General features: G+C 51.2%; 2 non-coding genes across 2 annotated transcripts; both read right to left on the reverse strand.

Annotated features, from left to right (window-relative positions):
• Positions 1-461: 461 nt before the first annotated feature.
• On the reverse strand, positions 462-588 carry LOC138273981 (small Cajal body-specific RNA 4). The gene has a single exon (XR_011200353.1). It is a non-coding gene; the product is annotated as a small Cajal body-specific RNA 4 (non-coding RNA).
• Positions 589-15,211: 14,623 nt separating this feature from the next.
• Positions 15,212-15,339, reverse strand: LOC138273983 (small Cajal body-specific RNA 4). The gene has a single exon (XR_011200355.1). It is a non-coding gene; the product is annotated as a small Cajal body-specific RNA 4 (non-coding RNA).
• Positions 15,340-25,974: the final 10,635 nt, after the last annotated feature.

The following is a 25,974-nucleotide window of genomic DNA, read 5'->3' on the forward strand; positions in this document are numbered from 1 at the left end:
AACACCAAAACTGTGAGCATCAAGAGCTACTGAAATAGTGTGGGGTTCTGCTTTCTAATGTGGGCAGAATATTGCTTACACTTGAAAGCATTCAACTTTGTGTCCATATTGTATTAAGGTGTCTTTCAGAGGGCAATTTGTTTTTTTTTACAGTTTTGGTAATATCGGTCCTATTAGCAAGCTGCAAAAAAAGACTTTCACGTAACAGATGGACTTCTTTCACCTGATGTACCCACAGAAAGGATACAATAAGACATATTGGCGTGGGTGCTATAACATCGCCCATACTAGACGTCACTCCAACGGTGCCCACAGGAAATGTAGAACACTGTCGGAAGCTAGATTACTATCCCTCGCCCCAGTGATCGCACTGAAAGAATTCTCCCACTGTTCAAAGCCAACACAGCCATGATGCATACTGCCACTAGAGCGCAACAACAATGAGCAAATGAGAACAGGGCAAATGTAGGAAGTAGTAACACGTCACTAGCTCTTCTTGAAACTGACAGTTCTTTACTTCCCTTTACTCTAGGGAGATAGTATCAGCAGAGCCTTACTTCATAGGCCCAACCTTCTTAATCCTCCATTAACACAAACATTGGCTGTAGCTTTAGGGAGGATTTATTACAGAATCTGACAAAATACAATTTTATAATTCCGAAGGATTTTACTCAGGAGGATTCGGAAACCTGAAAGCCAACTGTCCTCATAAGGATAAAAATACACAAAATAACATATGGAAATAGTTTATTAATTTCCGAACGCTATCTCAGAAAACTTACTGAATATCATATCAATTTACCTCACAGTTACCATTGATCACACCTGCCAATTAGTAGCTCAGATATCCCAATGTTAATATGCTTGATCATGTGTTCCCATTAGTAGTGACTATGACTGAGCGCAGCATCTAACCATTCAGCAAGTTACAAGTCGCAGGGTTCTTTACGTAATGCCCCATGAACTGATCGTTCATATGCCTGGAAGTGTGTCCCGCTCCCCACTCTGGTGCATCAAAGCTTTTCATATGAAACAAATCAAAGACGTGCTTCCGGGCACAAATTAAGTAAAAACCCTAAATATGTTAAACCTTGTAAATGCCTATGTAGCCATGGATTAATCCCCATTACGTGCATCAGTTATTAAACTGCACCCAAGAAGATCATAGAATTCGGTAACTGAGCACAGAGTATTACAAACTGAGAATTTTACTATTAGGTGAAAAACAGTAACTAGATTGTGCCACAGCAGCGCCAGAAGACGACAGGAAGAGAAATTAACCTTAACACTGGATAGAGCTGCTGAGATGAACGACCTAGAACAGATTGACAAACCATTTATTCAGTTGTCCCTTTTAGTTCTTTTGGCCTGTGAGGGCAGACGGGGCGCATTGAGGATCAAGAAAGTCGGCTTGATCAAATCAGAAATCCTCATGAGGCAGTACAATATTTAGGCTGCACTGAATTAATCCTTGCAAAAAGTTAAGGTGCAAGATAGAGGTGGTCATTACAACCCTGGCGGACCGTGTTAAAGCGGCGGTAAGACCGCCAACAGGCCGGCGGTAAAACTTTTGCAATTACTACTGTGGCGGAAACCGCCAACAAAGACAGCCACTTTAACACTCTGACCGCCACGGCGGTACAAACAAACAGCTCGGCGGTCACCGCCAACAGACAGGCAGAGGACAATGTACCTGCCACACTATTATGACAGGCCAATCTGCCACCTTTTCCGCGGCGGATACACCGCGGATAAAAACACGGCGGAAACAGGAATCTCAAAGGGAAAACGCTCACCTCTACACACTCCACGAGGAAGGAGGACACCATGGACCCGGACCTCCAAATTCTCCCTGAGATTGTCTTCCTGCTCCTGTACCAGGAGCACCAACGCCGGCGGCGAACACCACAGTGAATACTGCACCTACGACACAGGGGAGGGGGGGAAACAGGGACACACACACGCAACACCCCCACCCACGACAACACACACACTAATACATATTTATACATTATATTAACACCCCCCAATCCCCCCCCCCCGGAAGAATGCAAAGACAAAAGGAAATGAGTGTAACCATTGTAATATATCAAAAATCAGTAAGCAAAAATATACATTATTATTATACACTATTAACAAAATATACACCAAGATTATTAGTCCAGATATTGCACCATTTATGGTCCGTGGATCACTGGGCCCACAATGCATGGGCGAGGCCCACACACGATACCAGATCAAAACAGAGAGAACACTGCAGGGGCATCAGATAGAAATACAACAGGCACCTCTGGGGGAAGGGAAAGGGTGGCACCTCAGCCGGATGACTGCATGACGCCAGATCCACGAGGGGCCTCCATGCCCATTGATGTATCCTGGGAAGTGCAAAGCCACAGTCTCTCAAGTCTCTACAGTGGGTGGTTTGCCCACTGATCAATCCTGGGGAGTGCAAAGCCACAGTCTCTCAAGTCTCTACAGTAGGTGGTTTGCCCACTGATCAATCCTGTGGAGTGCAAAGCCACAGTCTCACAAGTCTCTACAGTGGGTGGTTTGCTCACTGCTGCATCCTGGGGAGTGCAAAGCCACAGTCTCACAAGTCTCTACAGTGGGTGGTTTGCCCACTGATCAATCCTGGGGAGTGCAAAGCCACAGTCTCTCAAGTCTATACAGTGGGTGGTTTGCCCACTGATCAATCCTGGGGAGTGCAAAGCCACAGTCTCTCAAGTCTCTACAGTGGGTGGTTTGCCCACTGCTGCATCCTGGGGAGTGCAAAGCCACAGTCTCTCAAGTGGATAACATTCTCCACTGGTGTCTGGAGAGGGCTTTGTGCCCAGAGTGCTTCATCCTGTGAAGGACAGACAGAGTGGATGCATGTCTACACTGGTTCTGGAGGGGGACTGGTGCCCAGAGTGCTTCATTCTGTGAAGGACAGACAGAGTTGATGCATGTCTCCACTGGTTCTGGAGGGTGATTGGTGCCCAGGGTGCTTCATCCTGTGAAGGAAAGACAGAGTGGATGCATGTCTCCACTGGTTCTGGAGGGGGACTGGTGCCCAGAGTGCATCACTCACCCCGTGACGGTCCCTGTTGCGTCAGTGCCCCTGCCGCTCATGGCTAGCGGTGCTTGAGTTGGCGGTCCTTGCCCTGTGCAGTGGTGCTTGAGTTGGCGGTCCTTGCCCTGTTCAGCAGTGCTTGCCCTGTGCAGCGGTGCTTGAGTTGGCGGTCCTTGCCCTGTTCAGCAGTGCTTGCCCTGTTCAGAGGTACTTTAGTTGGCGGTCCTTGCCCTTTTCAGCGGTGCTTGAGTTGGCGGTCCTTGCCCTGTTCAACGGTGCTTGCCCTGTACAGCGGTGCTTGAGTTGGCGGTCCTTGCCCTGTTCAACGGTGCTTGCCCTGTTCAGCGGTGCTTGAGTTGGTGGTCCTTGCCCTGTTCAGCGGTCCTTGCCCTGTTCAGCGGTGCTTGAGTTGGCGGTCCTTGCCCTGTTCAGCAGTGCTTGAGTTGGCGGTCCTTGCCCTGTTCAGCGTTGCTTGCCCTGTGCAGCGGTGCTTGAGTTGGCGGTCCTTCATTGCCCAGCTGGGCTGGGGCTGGCTCTCCTTCATTGGTCAGCTGGGCTGTGGCTGGCGGGGCTCTCCTGGGCAGGAGGGCTGTGGCTGGCGGGGCTCTCCTGGGCAGGAGGGCTGTGGCTGGCGGGCCCTCCTGGGCAGGTGGGCTGTGGCTGGCGGGGCCCTACTGGGCAGGTGGGCTGTGGCTGGCGGGGCCCTCCTGGGCAGCGATGATTGGGCTGCCGGTGGCCTCGACGATGGGGCTGGCGGTGGCCTCCTGGGCAGCGACGATGGGGCTGGCGGTGGCCTCCTTGGCAGCGGCGATGGGGCTGGCGGGGCCCTCCTGGGCAGCGGGGATGATGGCGGGCTTCTCCGCTGTGCTGCTCGTCCCAGACTTGCCGGGTTTCTTCTGGCCCTTCCCCACCTTGGGAGGAGTCACAGCTGAGTCCACACTCCCACCGGGACCCCTGGGAGCAGCTTGGGTGGCTGGAGTCTTCCCCCTCTCCCACCGGGCACTGGCCAACGTCTGGTGCTTCACAGGGGGGGACTGGCTGTGCTGTGGCTCCGTGACACACTGGCTGTCCTGGTGACCGGTGCACTCCACATACCTGTGACAACAGGCACCACTGGTCCCGGAGATTTTGTGGCTGAGATGCTAGTTCGGGACCTAGGAGTTGGATGGGGGGGGCGGATAGGTTAATCGTGGACAGGAAACGTTGTTTGGACACACTGGGACGGGTAGCTGGAGGGGGTTTGGGAGTGGAGGAAGAGGTGGTGGTTGTAGGAGGTGTACGTTTTGTGGTTTTGGGAGCAGGTGCATGCGCTGGAGGCTGTGGTGAGGTGGATGTATGTTGGGTGGGTGTGTGCCTGCGTTTGTGTATCTTCGGCCGGGGCGTCACAGACACACTGGGAGAGGACACAGGGGACGTGTGAATGGTAGTGGGGGTGGTGACTGCACGTGAGCGGGGTGTGCTGGTGCGGGACGTAGTGGCTGTAAAGGTAGTGCATGCAGGTGTGAGTGTAGACGAGACTGGAAGGGAGGAGGGAGACGACGAGGAGGGGGACACAGTGGAGGCAGTGGATGTTGGTGTGTCTGTATGTGTGTGATGCTTGCATGAGTGCCTGTGGAATGTGTGGTGCTTATGTTTGCCTGAGCTTCCCTTGTGTGGTGAGGTGTGTGCAGGCTGGTCTGATGGTGTGCTTGGGATAGGCAGAGGTAAAGGGGATTGGGTCTGGGTGGAGGAAGTTGGAGAGGGAGGCCAGACACAGGGACAATGGCTGCCATCAGTGCTGAGGCCAGAGTTTGAAAGGATTGGTGAAGTGCCGCCTGACCAGAATGAATGCCCTTGAGGAATGCATTAGTTTGTTGCCACTCCCCTTCTACACCCTGGATGGCATTCACAATGGTAGAGTGCCCAACAGTGAGTGACCTGAGGAGGTCAATGGCCTCCTCACTGAGGGCAGCAGAGGTGACTGGGGCAGGAGCTGAGGTGCCTGGGGCGAAAGTGATGCCCACCCTCCTGGGTGAGCTGGCACGGGGTGAAGGCTGAGGGGCTGCTGGGAGGGCGGTGCTGGTAGGGGGGGTGGCGGCTGTACCTGTAGAAGTGGGGGGCACAGATGTTGCCGCCACCACAAGGGAGCTCCTATCCCCGCCGTGGTGCTCCCCTTGCCCTCCGTCCCACTGGTGTATTCAGAGTCCGTAGTGTGGCCCTCCATGGCCATGTGGGATGCAGCTCCCTCGTGCTCCGGTGCAACTGCTCCTCCGCCTGATGATGCTAATGCACACAAGAACAGGGAGACCACAAAAAAGGGGGGGGAACAGAAGAAAGACATGTTGAGTGCATGGATTACTGCTACCGTTGGCGGACAAGACAGACACAGAACCCCCGTGCACTACGTTGCGCTGTTGGGCTCTACAGTGCAATTCCTGGGAAATGGCCTACAAGGCTATGGAAGACATCTGTACACATAGATGACACAGGTGCATGAATAGCTGTACTTGGCACTCTACAGAGGTGGGGGGCCACAGGGCGATGCCTTACGGAGGGGCCTAGCCTATGGAACTCGCCCTGTCCAAGGGAAACCCACAGCCCTCCTCCCCCACTCAGACACCTCCACTGCGCGCAAAGTCAGCTGAATGAGAGTGTACTCAACCCCCTGTGTCTGCTGTGGTGCCCTCAAGCGCCCATCCAACTCCGGGTAGGCCACCGCCAGGATCCTGAACATCAGGGGGGTCATGGTTCGACGGGCACCCCTCCCACGTTGGGTGGCCATCCCCAGCTGAGCCTCCGCCGTCTTCTTGCTCCAGTGGCGAATGTCCTCCCATATCTTCCGGCAGTGGGTGCTCCGTATGTGGTGGACCCCCAGGGTCCGGACGTCCTTGGCGATGGCACGCCAAATATCCTTCTTCTGGTGGGCGCTGACCTACATGAAATGTACAGGGTACGAAGAGAAGTCATTACCAACTGCGCCGTCAAAGTGAGTGGGTCCTATCCCTACCCTTGCCATGTGGCACATGCACCCACCGTCTTTCATGCATGCATAACTCTACCCCCTTCATTCTTACAACCAGCCCTCTCCACACAGGCATAGCCCATACAACATGCTCCCTGTGAACTTACCTGTTGGTCTGGAGGACCGTAGAGCAGCGTGTACTGGGGGAGGACCCCATCGACAAGCTTCTCCAACTCCTCTGATGTGAAGGCAGGGGCCCCTTTCCCAGACGCACGAGCCATTGTCTCTTCCAGACCGAGGTCACAGCAGCACTTGCAGTGTAGGTCCTCTCCTGTTGAAGATCAGGTATCGATTGATTCAACAGCTAGAAAATGGCGGTCACGTCCGCGGCAGTCATGTCCGTGGCGGTGCGTACCATCACCGCCGGCATACACCGTCATTGGCTCCTGGGACCCATAGGGTCCAATGTTCACCAATGCAGCATTGCGCTGCAGTCTTCGACCGCCTACCTCGACGGTGTACAACGCCAGCGCAGTTACCTCACATCCCATTGTCCCACTTTACAGGTCAGACAGCCGCCATTTCAGGGGCCCACATGGCCTAATTACCAACTGCGTCACACATACCTAGGCCTAGTCTCAACACACATACAGGCCACATTTTGTGTGTGAATGGTGTTCTGTGTAGACTGTGGGTACATACCTCTGAGTTGTTTAACTCTGTGCTCGCTGTTGTCCTTCATAGGCACCGTCCGCTGGAACATGTGAGGAGATGGCGGAATCCTTTGGTGTACCGACCGCTGGTGGACCTGTCGACAATGGAGGGAAGGAATTTGATTATCACCTACAGGTTTGACCGTGCCACAATCCAGGAACTGTGTACCCAGTTGGAGCCAGACCTGATGTCAGCAATCCGCCATCCAACAGGAATCCCCCCTCAAGTGCAGGTGCTATCAGTGATCCATTTCCTTGCTAGTGGGTCTTTTCAAACAACTGTGGCCATGGCATCAGGGATGTCCCAGCCTATGTTTTCCAACGTATTGTCCAAAGTGTTGTCTGCCCTGCTGAAACACATGCAGAGCTACATCGTTTTCCCTCAGGTGGAGGATTTATTTACCTACAGTGAAAGGTGACTTCTATGCCCTTGGACATATCCCCAACATCATAGGTGCCATTGATGGGACCCATGTGGCTTTGGTACCCCCCCACAGGAGTGAACAGGTGTACAGGAACCGGAAGAGTTATCATTCGATGAATGTACAGATGGGTATGTTTGGCAGGCCAGTACATCTCCCATGTGAATGCCATGTTCCCTGGCTCAGTGCATGACGCCTACATCCTGTGGAATAGCAGCATCCCTTATGTGATGGGTCAACTCCAGAGGCACCGTGTGTGGCTATTAGGTGAGCACCTGGAAGCAAGTCAGTGGGAATGGTTGGCTGGGTCTGGGGATATCCCTACAGGTTAGTGTGTGTCTAACAGTTGTCCCTCGCCATTTGCAGGTGACTCTGGTTACCCCAACCTGTCATGGCTACTGGCCCCAGTGAGGAATCCCAGGACAAGGGCAGAGGAACACTACAATGAGGCCCATGGGCAAACTCAGAGGATTATAGAGCGGATCTTCGGCCTCCTGAAGGCCAGGTTCAGGTGCCTCCATATGACAGGTGGATCCCTATTCTACTCACCAAAGAAGGTGTGCCAGATCATCGTGGCCTGCTGTATGCTTCACAACTTAGCTTTGCGACGACAGGTGCCTTTTCTGCAGGAGGATGGTCCAGGTGGAGGTGTTGTGGCAGCTGTGGGGCCTGTGGACAGTGAAGACGAGGAAGCAGAAGAAGAGGACATCGACAACAGGAAATCGGTGATCCTGCAATACTTCCAGTGAGACACAGGTAAGAATACAAACCTGCCTACTACATGTACTTTAACACTACTACCTCTCTACTGTCTGTCCTTTTCACCCAGTGTATGGTCACGGAGTTGTCACTTTCACTTATGATTTCACAGATGTGGGTCCCACTGTGTGACATCTGCTTTGTTTCCTCATGGACTAGAGATGTGTGACATAGGTATGTTGACATTACAATTGAAAGAGCGTTTTGACACTGTAAGGTAATGCCTCCTTGGCATGGTTATCCCCTGACTTTTTGCCTTTGCTTATGCCAAGTTATGATTTGAAAGTGTGCTGAGGCCTGCTAACCAGGCTCCAGCACCAGTGTTCTTTCCCTAACCTGTACCTTTGTTTCCAGAATTGGCACACCCTGGCATCCAGGTAAGCCCCTTGTAACTGGTACCCCTGGCACCAGGGGCCCTGATGCCAGGGAAGGTCTCTAAGGGCTGCAGCATGTCTTATGCCACCCTGGAGACCCCTCACTCAGCACAGACACACTGCTTGCCAGCTTGTGTGTGCTGGTGGGGATAAAATGACTAAGTCGACATGGCACTCCCCTCAGGGTTCCATTGCAACCTCACACTGCCTATAGGTATAGATACATCACCCCTCTAGCAGGCCTTACAGCCCTAAGGCAGGGTGCACTATACCATAGGTGAGGGCATAGGTGTATGAGCACAATGCACCTACAGTGTCTAAGCAAAACCTTAGACATTGTAAGTGCAGGGTAGCCATAAGAGTATATGGTCTGGGAGTCTGTCATGCACGAACTCCACAGCACCATAATGGCTACACTGAAAACTGGGAAGTTTGGTATCAAACTTCTCAGCACAATAAATGCACACTGATGCCACTGTACATTTTATTGTGATATACACCCCAGAGGGCATCTTAGAGATGCCCCCTGAAACCATACCCAACTGCCAGTGTGGGCTGACTAGTTTTAGCAGCCTGCCACACACCAAACATGTTGCTGGCCACATGGGGAGAGTGCCTTTGTCACTCTGTGGATAGTAACAAAGCCTGTACTGGGTGGAGGTGCCTCTCACCTCCCCCTGCAGGAACTGTAACACCTGGCGGTGAGCCTCAAAGGCTCACCCCCTTTGTTACAACACCCCAGGGCACTCCAGCTAGTGGAGTTGCCCGCCCCCTCCGGCCACGGCCCCACTTTTGGCGGCAAGGCCGGAGGAGATAATGAGAAAAACAAGGAGGAGTCACTGGCCAGTCAGGACAGCCCCTAAGGTGTCCTGAGCTGAGGTGACTGACTTTTAGAAATCCTCCATCTTGCAGATGGAGGATTCCCCCAATAGGATTAGGGATGTACCCCCCTCCCCGCAGGGAGGAGGCACAAAGAGGGTGTAGCCACCCTCAGGGCTAGTAGCCACTGGCTACTAACCCCCCAGACCTAAACACACCCCGAAATCGAGTATATAGGGGCTCCCAGAACCTAGCAAGATAGATTCCTGCAACCTAAGACGAAGAAGGAATGCTGAGCTGAAAAACCTGCAGAGAAGAAGGAGACACCAACTGCTTTGGCCCCAGCTCTACCGGCCTGTCTCCCCACTTCAAAAGAACTGCTACAGCGACGCGTTCCACAGGGTCCAGCAACCTCTGAAGCCTCAGAGGACTACCCTGCATCTAAAAGGACCAAGAACTCCCGAGGACAGGGGCTCTGCTCCAAGGAAGAAGCATCTTTGCAACAAAGAAGCAACTTTGAAAGAACACACGTCTCCCGCCGGAAGCGTGAGACTTTGCACTCTGCACTCGACGCCCCCGGCTCGACTTGTGGAGAACCAGTACTACAGGTAGGACTCCCCGGCGACTGCGAGCCGTGAGTAGCCAGAGTTGACCCCCCTGACCCCCCACAGCGATGCCTGCAGAGGGAATCCAGAGGCTCCCCTTGACCGAGACTGCCTGCTTCAAAGAACCCTACGCCTGGTAAAGACACTGCACCCGCAGCCCCCAGGACCTGAAGGATCCGACCTCCAGTGCAGAAGCGACCCGCAGGTGGCCCTCTCCCTTGCCCAGGTGGTGGCTACCCCGAGGATCCCCACCTTGCCTGCCTGCTTCGCTGAAGAGACCCCTGGGTCTCCCATTGAATCCTATTGCAAACCCGACGCCCGTTTGCACACTGCACCCGGCCGCCCCCTTGCCGCTGAGGGTCTACTTTTTGTGAGGACTTGTGTCCCCCCCGGTGCCCTACAAAACCCCCCTGCTCTGCCCTCTGAAGACCCGGGTGCTTACCTGCTGGCAGACTCGAACCGGGGCACCCCCTTCTCCATTGAAGCCTATGGGGGTCATTACGACCTCGGCGGTCTTTTTGCAAGACCGCTGAGGGACCGCCGTGCGGAAGACCGCCTGTGCAGGCGGTTTGCCGCTCGGCGTATTATGACTGTTGGCTGCTCTCCGTCGTTATTCCGACGGAGAGCCGCCAACAGCCATACTTGCGGGCGGCGGGGAAGTGGAGGTTGCTCCACCTCCACGCCAACAGAACACCGCCCAGCGAATCACGTCCTGTGATTCGCCATGGCGGTGTTCTGTTGGCGGTGTGGTGTCGGCGGAGCTGCCCTCATGGCACCCGTCCCCTCCCGGAAGATCGACGGACCAGGTAAGTCGATCGTCCGTTAGGGGAGGGGGGTGTTGTGTGCGTGCATGGGGGTGTGCGTGTGTGTATGTAGAGGGGGTGTGTGAGTGCGTGTATGCTTGCGGCGGTGTTGTGTGTATGGGAATGAGTGCATGTATGTCTGTGGGTATGTCTGTATGGATGTGTGCGTGTATGTTTAAATGTGGGTGTGCGTTTCTGACTGTGTGTGTGGATGTAGGCATGTATGTCGGGGTGTGTGCGTGTGTGGTGCCTGCATTTGTGTCGGGTGTGTGTGAGTAATGTTATGTTGGGGGTCGGGTGGGGAGGGGGGCCCTGCCACCTTTGGGGTGTGACAGGGGTGGTGGGGGGTGTAGGGGAGGGTGTTAGGGTGGGAGTGGGGATGGGGGAGACCCCTATCAGTGCCAGGGAAGGATTTCCCTGGCACTGATAGTGCTTACCGCCATGGATTTCATGGCGGTTCAAACCGCTGGAAATCCACGGCGGTAAGCCGGGTCCAAATACCGCCGGCGGTATACTGACGGCCGCCGGGCTGGAGACCCAGGTCTCCAGCCCGGCGGTCCTCTCCACCCTGGCGGGCGGGACAGATAACCGGCGGTTGACCATGGCGGTAACCGCCATGGTCATAATACACCAAGGTAAGACCGCCAGCCTGTTGGTGGTCTTACCGCCGGTTCTCCGCCATCCGCCAGGGTTGGAATGACCCCCTATGTGTTTTGGGCACCACTTTGACCTCTGCACCTGACTGGCCCTGAGCTGCTGGTGTGGTAACTTTAGGGTTGCTCTGAACCCCCAGGGTGGGATACCTTGGACCCAACTTTGAACCCTGTAGGTGGTTTACTTACCTGCAAAACTAACAAACACTTATCTCCCCCAGGAACTGTTGAAAATTGCACTGTGTCCAGTTTTAAAATAGCTTATTGCCATTTGTGTGAAAACTGTATATGCTATTTTGCTAATTCAAAGTTCCTAACGTTCCTAAGTGAAATACCTTTCATTTAAAGTATTGTTTGTAAATCTTGAACCTGTGGTTCTTAAAATAAACTAAGAAAAGATAGTTTTCTATATAAAAACCTATTGGCCTGGAATTGTCTTTGAGTGTGTGTTCCTCATTTATTGCCTGTGTGTGTACAACAAATGCTTAACACTACCCTCTGATAAGCCTACTGCTCGACCACACTACCACAAAATAGAGCATTAGAATTATCTCTTTTTGCCACTATCTTACCTCTAAGGGGAACCCTTGGACTCTGTGCATGCTATTTCTTACTTTGAAATAGTACATACAGAGCCAACTTCCTACAGACACTGTAATTGCTACTACACTACTTCGAAATCACAGACAGACTCCAGATTGTTTTGTGCTTTAAGGGTGTTTGTTTAAGTGCTCAATATTGGAGGGTGCTATAAAATGGTGAGGGGTGATGGTGGAGGAATGTCCATGGCAGAGTCCAGTCTATTAGTCTCACAGGTGCATTGCCCAAATGGGCATAGGAAGTGGAGGTAGGGCAGTTTGAGGATGGCCAGGGTGACAAGGTGTGACAGAAGGATGACAATCAGTGCAGTCTCATTTCTTGGCGGGGGTCTTGGCATCGTTCTCTGTCTTTGTCCTGGATCTCAGGGACTGTTTGCGGGGTGGTTCTCCCTCTGCAGGGGGTGGGGTGCTAGTGTGGTGGTCCTGTGGCGGTGCCTCTTGCCCACTAGCGCCGGTGGAGGTGGTGGCCAGTTCATTGTCCAGGCTAGTGTCAGCGGCCCCTTGTTGTGCCACAGTGTCCCTTCCTGGTGTTGAGGACCTCCATCAGCACCCCTACGATGGTGCCCAGGGTGGAGTTGATGGATCTGAGTTCCTCCCTGAAGCCCAAATACTGTTCCTCCTGCAGCCGCTGGGTCTCGTGAAACTTGGCCAGTACTACTGCCATCGTCTCCTGGGAATGGTGGTATGCTCCCATGATGTTGGAGAGGGCCTCGTGGAGAGTGGGTTCCCTGGGCCTGTCCCCCCCCTGTCGCACAGCAGCCCTCCCAGTTCCCCTGTGTTACTGGGCCTCTGTCCCCTGGACTGTGTCCCCACTGCTACTGCCCCCAGGTCCCTGTTGTTGTTGGGGTGGTGGGTTAGCCTGGGTTCCCTGTAGTGGTGGACACACTGCTGATTGACGTGTCCTGGGGACAGAGGTATGGGCCCGCTGGGTGGGTGCTGTGCTGGTGTTTCCATAGGGGGGGAAGCTCTGTGGTGGACTGTGCCTGTGTGAGGGGAACTGACTGTCCCGAGGTCCCAGATGGGCAGGGCTGGTCATCTAGATCCAGTTGGACAAAGCTTCTGTCATCACTGTGGGCCTCTTCTGTTGGTGGTGTGGACATGTGTGGACCCTCCTGTCCTGTGATGTTGGGTAGGGGTCCTGCAGGGGTATAAAAGGATGTTTATTGCATCTGTGTGTGCCATGGTGTGCAATGGGTGGGTGACCGTGTACCCCAGTGCTTGCATTCCTGTGTGGGACCTTGTGTGACGGTGGTTTAGGGGGGTATCTTGGTATGTGCAATGGCCATGCTTTGGTGATGGGTGTCCATGCTTTGTTGTTTCATGCAGGGCTGGTATTGGGATGTGTGGTTTGTGATATTGGGACATTTGTGAGGAGTTGGAATGATGGGGGTGAGGGCGAGGGTGGGGGTATGTGATGGCATGCAGGTAGGGTGGGGGATATAGTAGTAACGCATTGCCTTACCAGAGTCCATTCCTCCATCTACTCCTGCGAGGCACTCAGGATGCAGAATCGCCAAGACTTGCTCCACCCATGTTGTTAGTTGTGGGGGAGGAGGTGGGGGTCCGCCGCCAGTCTGCTGAACCGCAAGGTGATGTCTTGAGACCACGGAACGCACCTTCCACCATAGGTCTTCCACCTCTTCTTGATGTCCTCCCTATTTCTTAGGTGGTCTCCCACTGCGTTAACCCTGTCCAATATTCTTTGCAATAGCTCCATCTTCCTAGCTATGGAGGTGTGCTGCACCTGTGATCCGAATACCTCCACCATGACCCTGAGCTCCTCCTCAGAGAACCTGGGGTGTCTTTGCCGTGCCATGGGGTGGTGTGGGTGATGTGTGTAGTGAGAAGTGGGGTGATATTTAGTGGTGTGTTGTGTGAGGTGCGTGGAAGTTATGTGGTTGATGGTATTGTGTGCCTGTAGATGCTTGGTAGTAGTTTGTAGTGTCTCTCTCTGGCCTTCTTTCGGTATTTTGGTCGTAGGGGTTTGTGGGTGATGTGGGTGTGTGTTTTATATTGTAATGGGTGTGTGGGAGTGATGTGTGTATGTGTATCAGGTGTGTGTATTGTCCAAAGTGGCAGTGTTTTGTAAGAGTGTGTGTATTTTGAGCGCAGCGGTGTGTACCACCAATGGAATACCGCAGTTGAAAGACCGCCGCGTGGATTAGTGGGTCGTGATAGTGTGGGATTATTTCTGTTGGCTGGACGGTAGAGGTTTTGTTATCGCCAGTTTATCACTGACCTTTGGTGTGGCGGACTTGTGTGGGTGCCTCAATTTTGGCGGATTCCGAGCAGTGGGTCATAATGACCATGGCGGAATTCCACTGTAGCGGCAGTGTGTTGGCGGTCTTCTGCATGGCGGTAAGCGGCTTTTACCGCCAATGTTCTAATGAGGGCCTTAGTGTTGAACATTAATCTTATTTTAGGGGCTCAATACACAATATGCAATGCAACAGAGCTAGCTCCACAAAAGAAAACTATGATGCAGACCTGCTCACACTTTAACATTAAAAGCCCGTATTCCATAGGAATTATGCTCACCGTGACGTCCAGATGAGGCCCTGGAACCATTTCTCTCTGGCAGTTGGGTATTTATGCCCATAAGAGGTGGAATCGACAAAGACATCACGTTCCTGTCAGCAAAAACAAAAATGTTACTGAAAAAAGCGATACCCATGATTTCAAGAAGCAAAAATATAATTTTCTGGTACACCCACAGCCTACTGGAAGCCTAGTCCTCCTTCTGAATTTTACACAGAAGTTTAGCCCCTCAAGTACACAGAAATGTGTGTGGAAGGGCAGAGGGAAAACAAAAAAGTCCAAGAAATAAACCACCACACAAAGCACCATCTTCACCCCTTGACCTTTCATCACCAAGTACTGCCTGTAACTATTTTTCTCTACAGTTAAATCTAGGCTTGCCAGGTTACTGATTTTATTTCCACTTCACAGATTTAATGAAAACTATGCATTTTGGTGCAAGTTGGATCTGTACAGAAAGTTTGTCTGTGGTCGGTAACACCAAAACTGTGAGCATCAAGAGCTACTAAAATAGTGTGGGGTCCTGCTTTCTAATGTGGGTAGAATATTGCTTACACTTGAAAGCATTCAACTTTGTGTCCATGTTGTATTAAGGTGTCTTTCAGAGGGCATTTTTTTTTTTTTTTTTTTTACAGTTTTGGTCTTATTAGCAAGCTGCAAAACAGACTTTCACGTAACAGATGGACTTCTTTTACCTGATGGACCCCCAGAAAGGATACAATAAGACATATTGGCTTGGGTGCTGTAACATCGTCCATACTAGACGTCACTCCAACGGTGCCCACATGAAATGTAGAACACTGTCGGAAGCTAGACTACTATCTCTCGCCCCAATGATCGCACTGAAAGAATTCTCCCACTGTTCAAAGCCAACACAGCCATGATGCATACTGCCACTAGAGCGCAACAACAATGAGCAAATGAGAACAGGGCAAATGTAGGAAGTAGTAACACGTCACTAGCTCTTCTTGAAACTGGACAGTTCTTTACTTCCCTTTACTCTAGGAGGATAGTATTAGCAGAGCCTTACTTCATAGGCCCAACCTTCTTAATCCTCCATTAACAAAAACATTGGCTGTAGCTTTAGGGAGGATTTATTACAGAATCTGATAAAATACATGTAAGCAAATGCCTCCTTGGCATGGTTACCCCCTAACTTTTTGCCTTTGCTGATGCTACGTTATGATCTGAAAGTTTGCTGAGACCCTGCTAACCAGGCCCCAGCACCAGTGTTCTTTCCCTAAACTGTACCTTTGTCTCCACAACTGGCACAACCCTGACTCAGGTAAGTCCCTTGTAACTGGTACCCCTGGTACCAAGGGCCCTGATGCCAAGGAAGGTCTCTAAGGGCTGCAGCATGTCTTATGCCACCCGGGGGACCCCTCACTCAGCACATGCACACTGCCTCACAGCTTGTGTGTGCTGGTGGAAAGAAAATTACTAAGTCGACATGGCACTCCCCTCAGAGTGCCATGCCAACCTCACACTGCCTGTGGCATAGGTAAGTCACCCCTCTAGCAGGCATTACAGCCCTAAGGCAGGGTGCACTATACCACAGGTGATGGCATATGTGCATGAGCACTATGCCCCTACAGTGTCTAAGCAAAACCTTAGAGATTGTAAGTGCAGGGTAGTAGGAAGATGGCTCTGTATATACTATTTCAAAGTAAGAAATAGTGTGCACAGAGTCCAAGGGTTCCCCTTAGAGGTAAGATAGTGGCAAAAAGAGATAATTCTAATGCTCTATTTTGTGGTAGTGGGGTCGAGCAGTAGGCTTATCAGAGGGTAGTGGTAAGCACCTGCACCCAGTACAGGCTTTGTTCGTGTCCACGGAGTGACAAAGGCACTCTCCCCCTGTGGCCAGGAACATGTCTGGTGTGTGGCAGGTTGGCAGAAACTAGTCAGCCTACACTGGAAGTCGGGTATGTTTTCAGGGGAATCTGTCATACACGAACTCCACAGCACCATAATGGCTACACTGAAAACTTGGAAGTTTGGTATCAAACTTCTCAGCACAATAAATGCACACTGATGCCAGTGTACATTTTATTGTGAAATACACCCAGAGGCCATCTTAGAGATGCCCCTGAAAACATACCGACTTCCAGTGTGGGCTGACTAGTTTTGCCAGCCTGCCACACACCAGGCATGTGGCTGGCCACATGGGGAGAGTGCCTTTGTCACTCTGTGGCCAGGAACAAAGCCTGTACTGGGTGGAGGTGCTCTCACCTCCCCCTGCAGGAACTGTAACACCTGGCGGTGAGCCTCAAAGGCTCACCCCCTTTGTTACAGCGCCACAGGTCATCCCAGCTAGTGGAGATGCCCACCCCTCCGGCCACTGCCCCCACTTTTGGCGGCAAGGCTGGAGGAGATAATGAGAAAAACAAGGAGGAGTCACTGGCCAATCAGGACAACCCCTAAGGTGTCCTGAGCTGAGGTGACTGGCTTTTAGAAATCCTCCATCTTGTAGATGGAGGATTCCCCCAATAGGATTAGGGATGTGACCCCCTCCCCACCGGGAGGAGGCACAAAGAGGGTGTAGCCACCCTCAGGGCTAGTAGCCATTGACTACTAACCTCCCAGACCTAAACACACCCCTAAATTGAGTATTTAGGGGCCCCCAGAACCTAGGAAGATAGATTCCTGCAACCCGAAGACAAAGAAGGACTGCTGACCTGAAGCCCTGCAGAGAAGACAGAGACACCAACTGCTTTGGCCCCAGCCCTACCGGCCTGTCTCCCCACTTCGAGAAAAACTGCACCAGTGACGCATCCCCTAGGGTCCAGCGACCTCTGAAGCCTCAGAGGACTACCCTGCATCTAAAAGGACCAAGAAGCTCCAGAGAACAGCGGCCCTGTTCAACAAACCTGCAACTTTGCAACAAAGAAGCAATTTTTAAAGACCACACGTTTCCCGCCGGAAGCACGAGACTTTCCACTCTGCACACGACGCCCCCGGCTCGACCTGCGGAAAATTAATTCTAAAGGGAGGACTCCCCGGTGACTGCTAGTCCGTGAGTAGCCAGAGTTGACCCCCCTGAGCCCCAACAGCGACGCCTGCAGAGGGAATCCAGAGGCTCCCCCTGACCGCGACTGCCTGTTTCAAGGAACCCAATGCCTGGAAAACACAGTGCACCCGCAGCCCCCAGGACCTGAAGGAACCGAACTCCAGGGCAGTAGCGACCCCCAGGCAGCCCTCTTCCTAGCCCAGGTGGTGGCTACCCCGGGGAGACCCCCCCCTGGCCTGCCTGCATCATTGAAGAGACCCCCGGGGCTCCCCATTGAATCCTATTGCAAACCCGCCTCCTTTTTTGCACTCTGCACCCGGCCGCCCCTGTGCCGCTGAGGGTGTACTTTCTGTGCCTGCTTGTGTCCCCCCCCGGTGCCCTACAAAACCCCCCTGGTCTGCCCCCCGAAGTCGCAGTTACTTACCTGCTGGCAGACTGGAACCAGGGCACCCCTATTTCCATTGAAGCCTATGTGTTTTGGGCACCACTTTGACCTCTGCACCTGACCGGCCCTGAGCTGCTAGTGTGGTAACTTTGGGGTTGACTTTAACCCCCAACGGTGGACTACCTTGGACCCAATTTTGAACCCTGTAAGTGTTTTACTTACCTGTGAACCTAACAAATACTTACCTCCCCCAGGAACTGTTCATTTTTGCAGTGTGTCCATTTTTTAAATAGCTTATTGCCATTTTGCCAAAACTGTACATGCTACTGTGATGATTAAAAGTTCCCAAGATACCTGAGTGAAATACCTTTCATTTAAAGTATTGTTTGTAAATCTTGAACCTGTGGTTCTTAAAATAAAGTAAGAAAATATATTTTTCTATATAAAAACCTATTGGCCTGGAGTAAGTCTTTGAGTGTGTGTTCCTCATTTATTGCCTGTGTGTGTCCAACAAATGCTTAACACTACCCTCTGATAAGCCTACTGCTCGACCACACTACCACAAAATAGAGCATTAGAGTTATCTCTTTTTGCCACTATCTTACCACTAAGGGGAACCCTTGGACTCTGTAAATGCTATTTCTTACTTTGAAATAGTACATACAGAGCCAACTTCCTACACATATCCTTTCACAAACCTCCTATAGTAACCAGTCAAGCCAAGGAATGCCCTGACTTGAGTCTGGGTTTTTGGACCTACCCAGTCCAGAATAGTCTGGATCTTGGGTAGGAGTGGCTGAACTTGGCCTCTACCTACAAGGTGTCCCAAGTAAACCACAGTACCCTGCCCTACCTGACATTTAGATGCCTTGATAGAGAGGCCTGGTGCTTGCAGGGCCTGCAAAACCTTCTTCAGGTGGACCAGGTGATCCTGCCAGCTGGAGCTTAAGACAGCAATATCACCAAGATAAGCTGCACTAAAGGACTCCACGCCAGCAAGGACTTGATTCACCAACCTTTGGAAGGTGGTAGGGGCATTCTTTAAGCGAAAGGGCATCACAGTAAACTGGTACTGGCCATCAGGTGTAGAGAATGCTGTTTTCTCTTTTGCTCCTGGTGCCATTCTTATTTGCCAGTACCCTGCTGTCAAGTCAAAGGTACTCAAGTATTTGGCAGCACCCAATTTGTCAATTAACTCATCTGCTCTTGGGATGGGATGATCATCTGTCTTGGTGACAGAATTAAGCCCTCTGTAGTCCACACAGAACCTCATCTCTCTCTTGCCATCTTTTGTGTGAGGTTTGGGGACTAAGACCACTGGGCTAGCCCAGGGACTGTCAGAGTGCTCAATTACTCCCAACTCCAGCATCTTGTGGACTTCCACTTTGATGCTTTCCTTAACTTGATCAGACTGTCGAAAAATGTTGTTTTTGACAGGCATGCTGTCTCCAGTGTCCACATCATGGGTACACAGGTGTGTCTGACCAGGGGTTAGGGAAGAGAGCTCAGCAAACTGCAGGAGGACTTGCCTACAGTCAGCTTGCTGTTGGCCAGAGAGGGTGTCTGAGTAGACCACTCAATCTACTGAGCCATCTTTAGGGTCAGAGGAGAGGAGATCAGGGAGAGGCTCACTCTCTGCTTCCTGGTCCTCATCTGTAACCATTAACCTGTTTACATCTGCCCTGTCATGAAAGAGTTCGAGGCGGTTCACATGGATCACCCTTTTGGGGGTCCTGCTAGTGCCTAGGTCTACCAGGTAGGTGTCTGACTCTTTCTCTCTAGCACTGGGTAAGGGCCACTCCATCTGTCCTGATGTGCCCTGGGAGCCACAGGCACCAGAACCCAGACTTCCTGCCCTGGCTGAAACTCAACCATAGCAGCCTTTTGGTCATACCACATCTGGAGTTGTTGGCTGGCCTCAAGGTTTTTTGCTTGCCTTTTCCATGTACTCTGTCCCCCTTGAACATAGTCCTAGTACATAGTCCACCACATCATGTTTAGGCTCATGGAGAGGTCTCTCCCAGCTTTCTTTTACAAGAGCCAGTGGTCCCCTAACAGGATGGCCAAATAGAAGTTCAAAAGGGGAAACCCCTACTCCCTTGTGAGGCACCTCTCTGTAGGCAAAAAGCAGGGATGGCAAGAGGACATCCCATCTACTTTTGAGTTTTTCAGGGAGCCCCATGATCATGCCCTTCAATGTCTTGATAAATCTTTCCACAAGTCCATTGGTTTGTGGATGGTATGGTGTGGTGAAATTGTAAGTCACCCCACTCTCATTCCACATATGTTTCAGGTAAGCTGACATGAAGTTGGTACCTCTGTCAGAAACCACCTCCTTAGGAAATACCACTCTGGTAAAAATACCAATGAGTGCTTTGGCTACTGCAGGGGCAGTACTGGACCTAAGGGGAATTGCTTCAGGGTACCTAGTGGCATGATCCACTACCACTAGGATATACTGATTCCCTGATGCTGTGGGAGGTTCAAGTGGACCCACTATATCCACTCACACTCTTTCAACGGGGACTCCCACCACTGGAAGTGGAATGAGGGGAGGCTTTGGGTGGCCACCGGTCTTACAACTGGCTTGACAGGTGGCACAGGAGGAACAAAACTCCTTCACCTTCTGGGACATGTTGGGCCAACAGAAATGGTTGACTAACCTCTCCCATGTCTTGGTTTGTCCCAAATGCCCAGCAAGGGGAATGTCATGGGCTAAGGTCAGAATTAACTCCCTAAACACCTGCCTGAGGCACTACCACTCTCCTAGTGGCACCAGGTTTTGGATCTCTTGCCTCAGTGCAAAGGAGTCCATCTTCCCAATAGACCCTGTGGGTCCCACTGACATTTCCTTTTGTTTTCTCAGCAGCTTGCTGCCTAAGGCCTTCAAGAGAGGGATTTTTTTCTTGCCCTTTGCACAGTTGTTCCCTTGTGGGTCCGCCTTGGCCCAAGAGCTCAACCTAATAGGGTTCTAACTCCATAGGCTCAGTTCCCTCAGGGGATAGACCTTCTTCCTGAGAAGTGAGGTTCTGTTTCTTTTTCTGTGCTGAAGCTGGTTCCCCAGTCTTCTTTCCTTTTCCCTTGGAATGTTGGGTCATTATTCCAGACTCCAACACTTCTTTTTCACCCTGAGCCTTGCACTGTGCCCTTGTGTTGACACACAAGTTCAGGGATACCCAGCATGGCTGCATGGGTTTTGAGTTCAACCTCAGCCCATGCTGAGGACTCCAGATCATTTCGAAGCAGACAGTCTATTGATATAGCAGAAGAGACTACCACCTGTTTCAGGCCAGTGACCTCTCCCCATTCTACAGTTACCATAGCCATGGGATGTACTTTAGTGTGATTGTCAGCGTTGGTGACTGGATAAGTTTGTCCAGTCAGGTATTGTCCTTGGGAAAACAGGTTGTCTGTCACCATTGTGACACTGGCACCTGTATCCCTCAGGGCTAGACATTATTTCTCTAAAAAGTTGGGATACTTTTTAAGAATCTAAAACTAGCTCAAGAACTTAACCCAAACTTTTACAAAACTTTTAAGCTCTAAAAGAAATGCTAACAGGGACTTACACAAGGCCCTAGCAGGACTTTTAAAAATTTAGAAAAATAGATCCAATTTAAAAAAATCAGTTTCTAATGACAATTTTGGGAATTTAGCTGTGTGATCAGGAATTGGCTGAGTAGTCCAGCAAATGCAAATTCTTAGACCCCACCGCTGATCCACCAATGTAGGAACTTGGCTCTGTATATACTATTTCAAAGTAAGAAATAGTGTGCACAGAGTCCAAAGGTTCCCCTTAGAGGTAAGATAGTGGCAAAAAGAGATAATTCTAATGCTCTATTTTGTGGTAGTGTGGTCGAGAAGTAGGCTTATCAGAGGGTAGTGTTAAGCATTTGTTGTACACACACAGGCAATAAATGAGGAACACACACTCAAAGACTTACTCCAGGCCAATAGGTTTTTATATTGAAAAATATATTTTCTTAGTTTATTTTAAGAACCACCGGTTCAAGATTTACAAGTAATACTTCAAATGAAAGGTATTTCACTTCGGTACTCTAGGAACTTTGAATAAACACAATAGCATGTACAGTCTTTGCAAAAATGGCAATAAGCTATTTTAAAAGTGGACACTGCAAAAATCAACAGTTCCTGGGTGAGGTAAGTAGAGGTTAGTTTTGAAGGTAAGTAAAACACTTACAAGTCTCAAAGTTGGGGCATAGATAGCCCACCGTTGGAGGTTCAAGGCAACCCCAAAGTCACCAGACCAGCAGCTCGGGGCTAGTCAGGTGCAGAGGTCAAAGAGGTGCCCAAAACACATAGGTTTCAATGGAGAACAGGGGTGCCCCGGTTCCAGTCTGTCAGCAGGTAAGTACTTGCGTTCTCGGTGGGCAGACCAGGGGGGTTTTGTGGGGCACTGGGGGGCGGGGGGGGTGGGGGGGGGGGGGGGGGGGAACACAAAAAGGCACAGAAAGTACACCCTCAGCGGCACAGGGGCGGCCTGGTGCAGTGTGCAAACGGGTGTCGGGTTTTAGATAGGAAGTAATGGGGAGACCCAGGGGTCTCTTCAACGATGCAGGCAGGCACGGGGGGGCTCCTTGGGGAAGCCACCACCTGGGCTAGGCAGAGGGTCTCCTGGGGGTTGCTCCTGCACTAGAATTTGGTTCCTTCAGGTCCTGGGGGCTGCGGGTGCAGTGTTGGTTCCAGGCGTCGGGTCCCTTGTCACAGGCAGTCGCGGTCAGGGGGAGCCTCTGGATTTCCTCTGCAGGCGTCTGTAGGAAAGTACCATCTTGCCTGGTATGTTACAACTAAAACAACATATATACAGTGAAATATGGGGGTATGTGTCACTGGGACCCTGCCAGCCAGGGCCCCAGTGCTCATAAGTGTGCCCTGTATGTGTTACCTGTGTTATGACTAACTGTCTCACTGAGGCTCTGCTATCCAGAACCTCAGTGGTTATGCTCTCTCATTCTCTTTCCAAATTGTCACTAACAGGCTAGTGACCAATTTCACCAATTTACATTGGCATACTGGAACACCCTTATAATTCCCTAGTATATGGTACTGAGGTACCCAGGGTATTGGGGTTCCAGGAGATCCCTATGGGCTGCAGCATTTCTTGTGCCACCCATAGGGAGATCTGACAATTCTTACACAGGCCTGCCAGTGGAGCCTGAGTGAAATAACGTCCATGTTATTTCACAGCCATTTACCACTGCACTTAAGTAACTTATAAGTCACCTATATGTCTAACCTTTACCTGGTAAAGGTTGGGTGCTAAGTTACTTAGTGTGTGGGCACCCTGGCACTATCCAAGGTGCTCCCACATTGTTCAGGGCAAATTCCCCAGACTTTGTGAGTGCGGGGACACCATTAGACGCGTGCACTATACATATGTCACGACATATGTATAGCGTCACAATGGTAACTCCGAACATGGCCATGTAACATGTCTAAGATCATGGAATTGGCATTGGGGAGACAATTCCATGATCCCCCGGAGTCTCTAGCTCAGACCCGGGTACTGCCAAACAACCTTTCCCGGGGTCTCACTGCAGCTGCTGCTGCTGCCAACCCCCCAGACAGGTTTCTGCCCTCCTGGGGTCCAGCCAGGCTTGGCCCAGGAAGGCAGAACAAAGGACTTCCTCAGAGAGAGGGTGTTACACCCTCTCCCTTTGGAAAAAGGTGTTAGGGCTTGGGAGGAGTAGCCTCCCCCAGCCTCTGGAAATGCTTTCATGGGCACAGATGGTGCCCATTTCTGCATAAGCCGGATCCCCCAGCCCTGCTCTGGCGTGAAACTGGACAAAGGAAAGGGGAGTGACCACTCCCCTGACCTGCACCACCCCTGGGAGGTGCCCAGAGATACTCCAGTGTGCTCCAGACCTCTGCCATCTTGGAAACAGAGGTGCTGCTGGCACACTGGACTGCTCTGAGTGGCCAGTGCCAGCAGGTGACGTCAGAGACTCCTTCTGATAGGCTCCTCCAGGTGTTGCTAGCCTATCCTCTCTCCTAGGTAGCCAAACCTCCTTTTCTGGCTATTTAGGGTCTCTGCTTTTGGGAATTCCTTAGATAACGAATGCAAGAGCTCATCAGAGTTCCTCTGCATCTCTCTCTTCACCTTCTGCTAAGGAATCGACTGCTGACCGCGCTGGAAGCCTGCAAAACTGCAACAAAGTAGCAAAGACGACTACTGCGACCTTGTAACGCTGATCCTGACGCCTTCTCAACTGTTTTCCTGGTGGTGCATGCTGTGGGGGTAGTCTGCCTCCTCTCTGCACTAGAAGCTCCGAAGAAATCTCCCGTGGGTCGACGGAATCTTCCCCCTGCAACCGCAAGCACCAAATAACTGCATCACCGGTCCTCTGGGTCTCCTCTCAGCACGACGAGCGAGGTCCCTTGAACTCAGCAACTCTGTCCAAGTGACTCCCACAGTCCAGTGACTCTTCAGTCCAAGTTTGGTGGAGGTAAGTCCTTGCCTCCCCACGCTAGACTGCATTGCTGGGAACCGCGTGTTTTGCAGCTACTCCGGCTCCTGTGCACTCTTCCAGGATTTCCTTTGTGCACAGCCAAGCTTGGGTCCCCGGCACTATAACCTGCAGTGCACGACCTCCTGGGTTGTCCTCCGGCGTAGTGTGACCTTCCTTTGTGACTTCGGGTGAGCTCCGGTTCACTCCACTTCGTAGTGCCTGTTTTGGCGCTTCTACGGGTGCTGTTTGCTTCTGAGTGGGCTCCTTGTCTTGCTGGACGCCCCCTCTGTCCCCTCACGCAATTGCCGACATCCTGGTCCCTCCTGGGCCACAGCAGCATCCAAAAACCCTAACCGCGACCCTTGCAGCTAGCAAGGCTTGTTTGCGGTCTTTCTGCACGGAAACACCTCTGCACGACTCTTCACGACGTGTGACATCCATCCTCTAAAGGGGAAGTTTCTAGCCCTTGTCGTTCTTGCAGAATCCACAGCTTCTACCATTCAGTGGCAGCTTCTTTGCACCCACAGTTGGCATTTCCTGGGCATCTGCCCACTCCCGACTTGATCGTGACTTTTGGACTTGGTCCCCTTGTTCCACAGGAACTCTCGTCAGGAAATCCATCGTTGTTGCATTGCTGGTGTTGGTCTTCCTTGCAGAATTCCCCTATCACTACTTCTGTGCTCTTTGTGGAACTTAGGTGGACTTTGCACCCACTTTTCAGGGTCTTGGGGTGGGCTATTTTTCTAACCCTCACTGTTTTCTTCCAGTCCCAGCGACCCTCTACAAGGTCAGATAGGTTTGGGGTCCATTTGTGGTTCGCATTCCACTTCTAGAGTATGTGGTTTGTGTTGCCCCTATCCCTATGTGCCCCTATTGCATTCTATTGTGACTATACATTGTTTGCACTGTTTTCTAATGCTATTACTGCATATTTTGGTATTGTGTACATATATCTTGTGAATATCTGCTATCCTCATTCTGAGGGTACTCACTGAGATACTTTGGCATATTGTCATAAAAATAAAGTACCTTTATTTTTAGTATATCTGTGTATTGTGTTTTCTTATGATATTGTGCATATGACACTAGTGGTACTGTAGGAGCTTCACTCGTCTCCTAGTTCAGCCTAAGCTACTCTGCTAAGCTACCTTTTCTATCAGCCTAAGCTGCTAGACACCCCTCTACACTAATAAGGGATACCTGGGCCTGGTGCAAAGTGTAAGTACCCCTTGGTACCCACTACAAGCCAGTCCAGCCTCCTACATTGGTTGTGCAGCGGTGGGATAAGTACTTTACAACTACTTACCACTTTGTCATATTGTACTTTTCATAAGAGAAAAATATACAAAACAAGTTCAGTGTATGTACACCTAACCAAAAAGTTTTTTTTTTCTTCTCTCACTTCTTTGTTAAGTGCTGAAAAGTACCTCTAAACTTTCTAAAAAGTTCTTAAAAAGTTTTAAAAGTTTTTTTTTCTGTTCTTTAAAAAGTTCTAAAAACTTTTTTTTCTTTCTTTTTCTGTCCCTTAAACACTTTCTGTAATGTCTGGCACAGGTCAAACTGTTGATCTGTCCAAACTTGCTTATGATCACCTTAGCTGGAAAGGAGCAAGGAGTCTCTGCATTGAAAGAGGTTTAGGGGTAGGGAAGAATCCCTCTAGAGAACTGTTGGTTAATATGCTCGTTGAACAAGATAAGACCAATATTGGCACTTCTGTTGAGAAATTAGCTGATGGTTCCCAATCTGACCCTGGGGCACCCCTAGCAAAGGATTTAGAAGGGAACCTTCCCAACCTGCCCATTAGCAGGCCACCTAGCATAGCTGGTACTGATGT

Source organism: Pleurodeles waltl, unplaced genomic scaffold (genome assembly GCF_031143425.1).
Source record: "Pleurodeles waltl isolate 20211129_DDA unplaced genomic scaffold, aPleWal1.hap1.20221129 scaffold_127, whole genome shotgun sequence".
Lineage (NCBI taxonomy): Eukaryota > Metazoa > Chordata > Amphibia > Caudata > Salamandridae > Pleurodeles > Pleurodeles waltl.